Genomic DNA, 10,194 nt, shown 5'->3' with positions numbered 1-10,194 from the left:
TTGAGTGATAACGTTGGAAAAATTAAAGTCAAGGCAAAGGTCTACAAAAGCATCGGAAAAAGCACTGCCGGAGGAGAGGGCAGTCCAATCAATGTCTGGGAAATTAAAGTCTCCAAGAAGTACAAGGGTGGCACTAGGAAAAAGGGATGTAACCTGAAAGAGACACTTATGAAGCTCAGTAATGAAATCCCTACCACTATCTGGCGGCCTGTAACATACACCCATTATAATACTTGGCTTAGAGGAAAGGCATACCCAGACGATTTCCAGGCTTGTTTCTACCGAGATAAGCCTTGATGGGATACGCTTATTCACAGCTAAAAGAACACCACCCCCTTTCTTTCCGACGCGGTCAGTTCGGTAAACATGAAAGCCAAAATGTGGAGGAAACAATTCTGCGTCAGCGATATCAGGGTTTAACCACGTTTCAGTAAGAAAAACAAAGTCCGCGTTGCATGTATCAATCAAGGAGTGCACATCTTCCCTTTTAGGTATGAAACTTCTGATGTTAGTGAACAGTACAGAATGCTCAACGGGCACATCACAGTTGCGTTTGACTCTGGTCGACAGAACCTGATGGGGGCGCGGCGAGAAAGGGAAGCGGCGTAGACGCCTGTTTTTTTTCTCGAACCAAACTCTGCACCGTGTCAAATATAAAGCACTTGTCATCCATCAACAGCTTGTCGTGACGAAGTCTAAAGGGCAAGCCCTTTGATCGGGCAAATTCAAGCAGTTTGCGGCGCGCGAGTCGGACACATACCGGGAAATCCTCACTGATAGCAAAAGGCGAGTTTTTTAGTTTGTATGCTGATGACATTATACTTTCTTTTTCTTTAAATGAAGAGAACTTAACAATAATTGGGCGACACTTTCGTTCGTTGAAGGAGCCCAAACGATGCGCTCTTTCGATTCTGATTGGGTCAACACGAATGCAGAGTTTTTCGAAGCACAGTTCGACGACCAAACCTTCGGACTCATTCCAAGTTTCCTTATCTTTATCAGGAAGACCGAAGAATAACAGATTTGATCTACGGGACCTGCCCTCCGCATCATCACAGCGCGTTTTTAGATTAGATAGATCACGTAGAGCGGCCGATAACTGAGGCTCTTCACTTGTGGCAGCGTCCCTCTCCTTCAACTTTATTGATGCTACGTCGTTATTTAACTGAGCGTTCTGTCCTGTAACCGTTAGAAGAGACTCATCGGTTTGTTTTAGTCTTTCTCTCAGTTCATTAGTTAGCAGAGTATTCTGTTCGGAAACCGCTAAGAGCGTTTCATCGGTTTGTTTTAGCTTTGCCTTGAGTTCGAGTACTTCTTGTTGAAGTGAGGTTAATATACTCTCGAGTTTTAGGATATTGTTGTTGAGATCTAGCACAAATTCAACCTCAACCTTTGACATAGGGCCTGGACTTCTCTCTACGTCACCGCACAAAAGGAGTAACAACACTTTAAATGATTCAATGCAAGCTTCAGGGCATGGAAGCTTAATAAGGCAAATATTATTAGAGCGGAAACAATGGCAGGATCTCTGTTTACTAACCTGCAATACGAAGATGAAAAAGTTCAAGTATTTCATAGCTGGAAAGCTTCCATGCCCACTGGCGAGCAGCGCGTCGAAGTTGCCTCTTATAGGCGGCACAGGTGGTGTCGATGCCGTAGATGATGTTGGTGATCGGTTCAGTCTTTCGATGCAGGGGCAGTTGACGTCGGTGGATGACACCGCAGCAGGGGTACACGTGTCGACGGGTGGAACGCTGACTGGCACTTGGAAAGCAGCAAAGTTGTCGTCATGCTGCCGATCAGGTTGGGACCCGCGTCCGAGCTCGCTCAGGAACTGCAATACGAAGATGAATAAGTTCAAGTATTTCATAGCTGGAAAGCTTCCATGCCCACCAGTGGGCATGGAAAGCTTCCATGCCCACTGGAAAGCTTCCATGAGTCTGATCGAGTGGTCGACCCGGGAGCGTATGTACAGTACGTACACAAAGATTGCATAGGATGGTTATGGCTAAGGCAAAAAACTATGTCAGTGTTGCCTACGCCCTACAACTTCTCAAAAGATTGACAGGTGCTGATTGTTGGGCTAGCTCTGTGGTGTCTGTTCTTCCTATGTCCCTTTCTTCAAGCGCAATCATGTTTTTCTCAAAAGAGTAGAAATGCTTACGAAATATGGCCATGCATATTTATAAAACTAAATACCATGTATTTAGTTTCATAAATAGTTTCAGTATATTTATTTAGTTTCATAAATAAATATACAACAGCGCGCTATCAACAGAGAACCTTCAAGTCTGGTTGCTGTAGGGGCCTTTGAGGCCCCAAAAGCAACTACACTCTAAAAAAAAAAATTGAGGAAAAAAGTAGCAACGGCGCGTCTTCCTCACTTCTACTGACCCGCCCCCAACCGGACACGACAAAAAGGGAGGAACGAAACATTATTTACCTTCTCCAGGCAGACGGGAGAAAACTTTCGCCCTCCCGACTCATCTTCTTTCGGTTTCGTTTTTCGAGCAGGTCGCGCACGTTGTTTAATAAATGCTGTTGAGTTGAATGAGCTTCAGCGGCAGCGAAGGCCGCCTGTAATTCCGTCGTCTAGTCCAAACGTGCAGAACATTTCGGTCACCCTGCGTCAATTTTTTAGCTAAATGTAGAGGGAAACTGTGGGAGGAGGGGAGGGTATGGAGGAGGAGGAAGGGAGGGTTCGGAGGAGAGGGATGGGAGGTTACGCAGGAGGAGGGGAGAGGAGGAGGGAGAAGAAAGGACGAGGAGTAGGGGAGGAGGAGTGGAGAGGAGGAGGTGGGAGGAGGAGGAGAAGAAGAGGAGTTGGAAGATGGCAGCGGAGGAGGAGGAGAAGGATGATGAGGGAAGGAGGGGAGGACGAGGAGCAGAGGTGGGGAGGAGGACGGTGTATCGTGCCGATATCGTACCGCATGCCAATCTTATCATGCTGCTTATGCTAAGTCGTCTGTAGCACTGAGTCATGCCGTCGGTACCGCCCACCTGTTTCCGTCTATATTAACGATGCCAAATAAACCTTGGTTGTTGCGTTCACGAAGCCCGCAGTGTCGGACTGACTGTCTTATCAGCCGAGAGCCGGCTGATACAGACGGGAGGAGGAAAGAAGGAGGGGAGGAGGAGAAAGTACAGAGAAGGAGGAGGGAATACCCTCCTTTCCGCACCCTTTCCCCCTCCTCCTCAAGAGCTGCGATCTAATTTCGCGTTACAGAGATTTGTAAACGTCTCATTTTTCTAAAAGCCTTTGCGCATGCGCACACCCTTTTTCTTGACCCTTCCTTCCCGCTGTTGCCATTTTCAGAGGTCACCGCCCTACACGACCAACATTGTATCTTCGCGTGTATTTCGACTTTTTAGAGCGCACCTCTTAGGCGTCCGTTTCCGTGTTTTGCGGCGTCGGCGTCGCCGTCGGCGTCGGCGTAACCGCGCTAAACTTAGCGAGAAAATTGACGTCACCTGACCTCAAAAGCAATTCAATTCCCCGCTGAATTTAGCGGAAAAATTTACGTGACGTGACCCCAATGCCAATTCAGTTTGCCCGCTAAATCTAGCGGGGACAATGACGTCACAAGGCTTGGTGCCACGTCACCATGAAATAAATTTAGTGTCTCCACTAGATTTAGCCGGAAAATTGATGTCACGTGACCTTAACAGCAATTCAATTCCCCTCTAAATTTATCGGGAGAATTGACGTCAAGTGACCTTAGCAAGAATTCAGTTTCCTAGCTAAATTTTTCTCCGTCAACGAGCGCCAACTATATGTGCAACAACTAGCGGGTACTCAGTGTCGGCTTCCCGTCCCATGTGTTGGACATATCTTTTAGAGCAGCTAGGCTGAGAATCAAGAAGGCCCCTCAGTGCCTTGTTCCTTGAGCCTCTTCGTCCGTCCGGCTTCAGAAGCATCCAGCGAGCGAAGAAGACGTCGAAGACCCTACCGCGACGGCACCAGGAACGACAGCGTGACTGTGCTCAGGATTTCTGAACGGAGGCGGATGTGGTTGCGCGTTCGTAGTTTTCGCTAAACCTGCTACTCACGGTGCGTGCGTATGTGTGTTTTGCACCTGCTCGCTGTTATTTTTGACCTACTGTACATTTATGGAAATTACCCACCAGCATACTGAGTACCTCCAGATATATTGTTTGCGACAAAGAACTTGGTTGTCCCCATTTAGTCTGATCACTCTGATCGCTTTTGTTTAGAGCTACTTACACCTGGGTTTGAGTAAACGTTGGTTCTTATTGTCTTTTTGAGATACAACGTGCATGTACACTTAATATCTAAAAAAGATTTGCAATAACGCTTTAAGTTTTATTTTAATACGAAAGCATTAACTGTCCCATGGAGCGAACTGGCGTTATCAGCTTTTGAAGCAGCGCCATACGACGCCTAAACTCCCTTGTCCCAATGGAGCGAAGCCTGTCGTCCGCAGCAGCGGTTTAATGGTTGGACTCCCACTGTCTGGCGCGCGTCAAAGTTTCAAGGAACGAGGCTCCCATTGGCTGCCGCGCGGCGTAGTTCCAGGGAACGCCACCCCACAGAGAAGCCCTATCCGTGACGGCGCAGCGGCCCGGCCGCCGATAAGAGGTTGGCTGCAGAGCCAGCCGAGCCTGCCTGGGCAGACTCCAGAGAGGCTGCACGACCGAGCTCAGCTCGGCGCGGCCACTTCACTAGAGCGCGCGCTCGGCCGTCGGCCGCAACCTCGGCAGCAGCGAAACATGGCCGTCCATGCCAGTACGCCGCAAACAAACTATGGGAGCGGAAGAACGACACTGATGCTTTCGCCTTCACAACTCATAAGAGGTGTTAAGGTGTTTTGGGAATTTTTCGGTCTATGAATCAGAGCCATATGGGCGTCTAAAATGTAGAAGGGCTGAGGTGTCTCAAAGGATGAAGGGTCTGATGGGCTAAAGGGGTTTGAAAAGCTGAGGGTTTTGATGGGTTGAAGGCGCTTGAAGCGCTGAGAGGGTCCCCATTCAGCGCTTCTATACTAGTCATGTTTTACATCTGCAGCAGCGCCATAACCTTGCATGCGGGTACGTGTGCCGTTACTACTGCAAGAGTCCGCTTGGTAGAAGATCGGATCGTTTACAGTCCGTGAAAATGCTTGCTGGGTCAACGCCTGTTTATAAAATTGGTTGTGCGAATGTTTATGCAGCCGGAAGTTAGTCTGCCTCAGTGGGCGTCTGGTTTAGGTAAGCAATTCAGCCAGTGCGAGGCAACTGCTAGCCTGGGATCTTTAACGTGCACCACGCAGTAGTGATACACGACCGGACGCTGGTACGCAGGTAAAAAAACAAGTGGGGGATGGGATTGAACCCATGATTTCTGGGTTCTGCAGCGCGAGCCTTTGCTCCACGTGCTCCGAGCAGACATGTACACATTACCCAAAAATAGTAACCAAATACCGTTACTCGTTATTCACTCAAAAAGTAACTAAATACGTGACTCGTTACGGATTCTTAAAAATGCTGCGTAATTACTTTACCTCAAATGTAAAGAGCTATCTCTCTCGCTACTTTGACGACCAAATAAACTTCTGCTTTTGTTTCATTGTTTATTCTATTTTCAGTAGTCGTTGAACTTCAAATGCCACCTTACCGTAGAGGCCGTTTGGCTTGTTTTTTATGCTTTATAACTTTCTAGTTATGTATTCTACAGTCATAAAAGTAATGTCATATGATATAGCTGTTTTTTTACTATACTTAAATGTCTCGATATTACGTGTATTGTTAGTCTCTAGTTTAATATTCAACTTTTAATAGGCCACAGTTTATATATTTTTTATTTTACTTGAAATACTGTCGCTCCTACACAGGACCAAGATTGGAGGGGATTTGCACAAAACGGAAACACGCGCTCAAAATTCACAGATCAATAACGCGTATGCAACACAATGATGAAATGACAACCCTAGGTACTGCTGGCAGAAATCGCCGAAACAAGAAAACGAAACTGTTCTCAAGTTCCGGCGGTCACAACATGTGCTGGGAGCTCGTTCCATTCTCGCGCTGTTTGCGAAAAGAACGAGTATCTAAGACAGTCCTTGGAAAACTTCCGCTTTTCCACATACCGAGTAGGCTTGTTGCCGTTTATACGCGCGACATGATCTCATTGATATACTGTTGCTTATTACAAGAACCGGGGTATTTATTAAGTTATAAAAGAGATTAAGCCGCTTCTTGCTTCCTCCGCACTTGAAGGAGGGGCAGATTCGCCCTTTTATAAAAAGGTGACACAGAGTCCAGCCACGTATAGCACGAAAAAAACAAAACGTAACGCAAGCCGTTGTACTTGCTCCAGGTTTGAAATTAAATATTTAACATGCGGGACCCAAACTTCACTTTCGTATTCTAGTAGAGGCCTTATTAGAATCTTGTAAGCTATGAGTTTTGTTTCCGGGGAAGTGCGTTTAAGAGAGCGCCTGATGTATCCTAGTCTTTTATTAGCTTTTCCGGCTACATTGTTAACGTGCGGTGTCCAACTTAGGTGTGAAGCTATGGTGAGACCAAGGTACTTAAACTCTGATACTCGGTTTAGTGCTTTTCGGTGCAGCATATACATATATTCTAACAGGTGTCGTTTATGAGTGATATTTATACATACTGTATTGTCTGTGCTTAACGACATTCGCCACTTAACACTCCATTAATTGATTTCAGACTAATATTTAGTTAGCATAATTTGATCATTAACTGAATTTACTTCAGTGTAAACTGCACAATCGTCGGAAAATAATCTGGCCTTTACAGGTGAATATTCGATAAGGTCAATAACAAAAACCGAAAACAGCAGGGGACCCAGAACCGAACCCCGTGGAACACCCGTGTTCACATCACATTCATCCGAGCTAACCCCTTCAATACTTACAAACTATCGACGATTATTTAGGAAGGCCTCAATCCACCGAACAATCCTATTATCTCCCAAAATGCAAATCAATTTAATGAAGAGCTTTCTATGGTTAAATTTGTCGAATTCGTTCTTAAAATCTAAAAATATTATGTCTGTTTGTCCCTTACGATCCAATACCTCACAGAAGTCATGCACGATATCTACTAGCTGCGTGACCGTTGACAGCCTCTTACGGAAGCCGTGCTGGTACTGGCTGAAAAGGTTATTTGATAATAGAAATTGCCGGATACGTTTTAGAACCATATGCTTGATATTAAACAAATATTATTATTATTATTATTATTTCTCAGTTTCGTGCGAAAGCGATTCATAAAGGTTGAACCGCGTGTAAGCGATATAGCGAGTGACAATACGAGCGACAGCGACGAGAGCCATGCAGGGAGCGACGGAGATTTCTCACTGCCGCCCGTCGCTTCACTCGGTGTTTGATCGTCTTTTTCGCTTGCTCACGCCACTTTTATGCGGCTTGCCTCCATCGCGCGACCGATCGAGCGACAGCGAAGCGGGTCGACGTCGCCTGTCTCGTCTCTTGGCGAATTGCTTTTATATAAGTTATACTTAACACAGCGGCCCCCAATGGAGACAACAGCAACGTACGCATAGAGAGAAACTGCTGCTGCCGATGATGATAATCACTGTGTGGGAGAAGAGGGTACGTATTGCCATCTTGCGGGCACGTATGGCAGGCATGCCGGAGCGTTATGGGACGCCTGTGAAGGGAATCTCGCGTCGCGACACCGTAACGACTGTTCGGAAATTATTAGAAAAATATTCGAAACATTTGAAGATTATTCGATACGGTTCAATTAAAGAATCGAATACGGTAATATTCGATTCGTTATTCGAAAATGGCAAATATTCGCACACCCCTAGGTAATGGTTTAATTGCGATTAATTTTTTTACCAGTAATCGGTTACATTTTGATTAACAAAAAGAAAAGTAAAAATTTAACGTCTTCACCACGCAGACATGGACGAGTACACCTGCACGAAGATAAAGTATGCACACCATATCGACCTAAAGTAAACGGTAAAGGCGAGATATTTAACCATGTTGAATTAACCTGAGACTGGGGTGGAGAAGAAGCATCAAAACGTAGAAGGGACAGAAAATAGACAGGACGACGTCTCAAAAGTTTGAGACGTCGTCCTGTCTATTTTCTGTCCCTTCTACGTTTTGATGCTTCTTCTCTACCCCAGTCTAAGGTTAATTCAACGTGGTTAATATTCACCAGCTCGCCTGCACCCTTACGATTTTTTCTTGAGATTTTTAACTCGAAACGAGTGGAGGAGTTTATACGTCTCCCAACTAATTCAGCGCCGTGCGAATGTCCGTTTACCGCAGCAGAGACTTTTGTGAACAATCGAAGGAGTTCGCTATTGCCGGAGAATATCAACAAACCTCTTTGCTTCTGCGGCTGAGGTAAAAATTTGTGAGTATGGGCGCCTTTTGACTGTCCTCAACTACACTTTAATGTTAATATATTATATGGAATTATACATTGCGCTAATTGACACATATTCAGAACAAACAAAACGTTTAATCTTGACTTTTTGAACTATTATGCGAGGGAATTAGCGAAGCCGATCAATCAATTAATTAATCCATTAAAAGGTGGCCAACAATCGGCTTAAAGACGCCGGCCGCCTTGTTTCTTATCGGTTCAAACCATACTTGTGCCTATCTTAAACACTCTACTCAAGATACTGTATTTTAAATACTTTTTGAGGTATCTTGATATCTTGCAAAAACTTTTGATCGAGAGTATTTGATACTGTATTTTAATTACAACTTCGAGTATCTTGTACTAATTATCTCAAATTCATTTCTGACATTCTGCCATCTTCCACGTTTTTCCGTGTGAAGTGGCATCGGCGTGGCACGAGGAAACGCGAACATTCTATCCAGAAACCAAATCCTGTTGCAAGCCCTGATATGCTACTGCGACTTCTTGCCCGACAGCAGGTGTCAGACGAGACTTTTTCGAACGATCGTTAGACAATCCGATCATGCCTTGGACTCTGACTTAACGGCGCTTCCACTGGCTGGCTGACATGAAACACCGTGAGACTCGAGGCGCCCGCATCATGCCGGCATGGTAACACCATAAAAATCTACTCTCATATTATAAAAGCCGCCTTCTCGACACTCCATTAGCTGCGAAACACTTCCTTTGCTTTGCCTTCTGCAATACTCTCACACACTCAAGCTTTCACACTCATCACGATGGAAGACGGAGGTTATGTCCTACCGTGGCCGTATCTAAAACCTTATTTCAAATGCCTGTTCGAGAAAGTCTACAAACTGCAAATTGAAATGCAAGCTATGCCTCCGCAAGACGAAGATACTCTCCGCTGGCAAAGCTTCGAACTCCAATATCCGGAAGCACCTGAAAGTAAGTTTGAATTTTTATTCTTGCTTTCAGGCTTCAGCTTAACATGTCCAATTGTTTAATGTTATCTCAAAGCATTTGCATTGCAGACAACTCCTCTGTGTATTTACTTTCCTCTAACTGCAATGAAGATAAAGAACCTAATGAGTTTGGTATTGCATTTGGCGATTGTACTTCCTTTTGTCAGGGTAAACCGAAATTTCTCGGTGATGTCTTCCAGCGCAAACTAGGACGGATATATGACGAAAAACTCGAGAATAAGCATCGGTTGCGTGCTGATAAATCCTCCTGGTAAACCAGATTTGCGCAACTGGATAATTGTGTTTGTCACTGACGTCGATACAAATTACGCAAGCCGGGGGCATCTTTAAAAGCAGTTTAATTGCATTTTCAGTATTTGTACTCTAAACAAGATACTTTAGAGTATAAGCAACTAGAGTAGTAATTTAAATACTTTATTAAGCACGTATTTAGAACTCAACTTAAAATTTTTTTCGAGTATCTTGTCCAACACTGGTTCAAACCAACGTGACTAGAATAACTCAGTTGGGACACTGCCATAGAGCCTGCTTTGAAAAAGTGGTACCTATCTGTACTCGAGGACCGAACTAAAGGTGATCGCAACGACGCCATTTCTCTCGCAGCGGCCACTCGGTGGACTACACGGCTGCAGGTGTTGGTTCAGGACAAGTCGCGCAAGGGTTCGGTGGCGTCATCTCGAAGTGCCGATTCGCCCTACCCATATAAATAAATTTTCATGTTCTGACTCGTCGCTAAAGGGAGGCGCTGTTATAGTATTTGGTTTGGTCTCGATGGACGCGAGTGGTCCGGGTTTCAAGGGTGAGTTTCCAAACTGAGTGGTTTAGTAACATT

The 10,194-nt window shown here is 45.2% G+C and overlaps 1 pseudogene; it reads right to left on the bottom strand.

Annotated features, from left to right (window-relative positions):
* Window positions 1-391: 391 nt before the first annotated feature.
* LOC115329247 lies at window positions 392-1,870 on the bottom strand (annotated as a pseudogene).
* Between the last annotated feature and the right edge of the window lie 8,324 nt (window positions 1,871-10,194).

Source organism: Ixodes scapularis, unplaced genomic scaffold (genome assembly GCF_016920785.2).
Source record: "Ixodes scapularis isolate PalLabHiFi unplaced genomic scaffold, ASM1692078v2 ptg001354l_1__unscaffolded, whole genome shotgun sequence".
Taxonomy (NCBI): domain Eukaryota; kingdom Metazoa; phylum Arthropoda; class Arachnida; order Ixodida; family Ixodidae; genus Ixodes; species Ixodes scapularis.
Note: the sequence above shows the minus strand (reverse complement) of the source record. Positions and strands in the feature narration are given on the sequence as shown.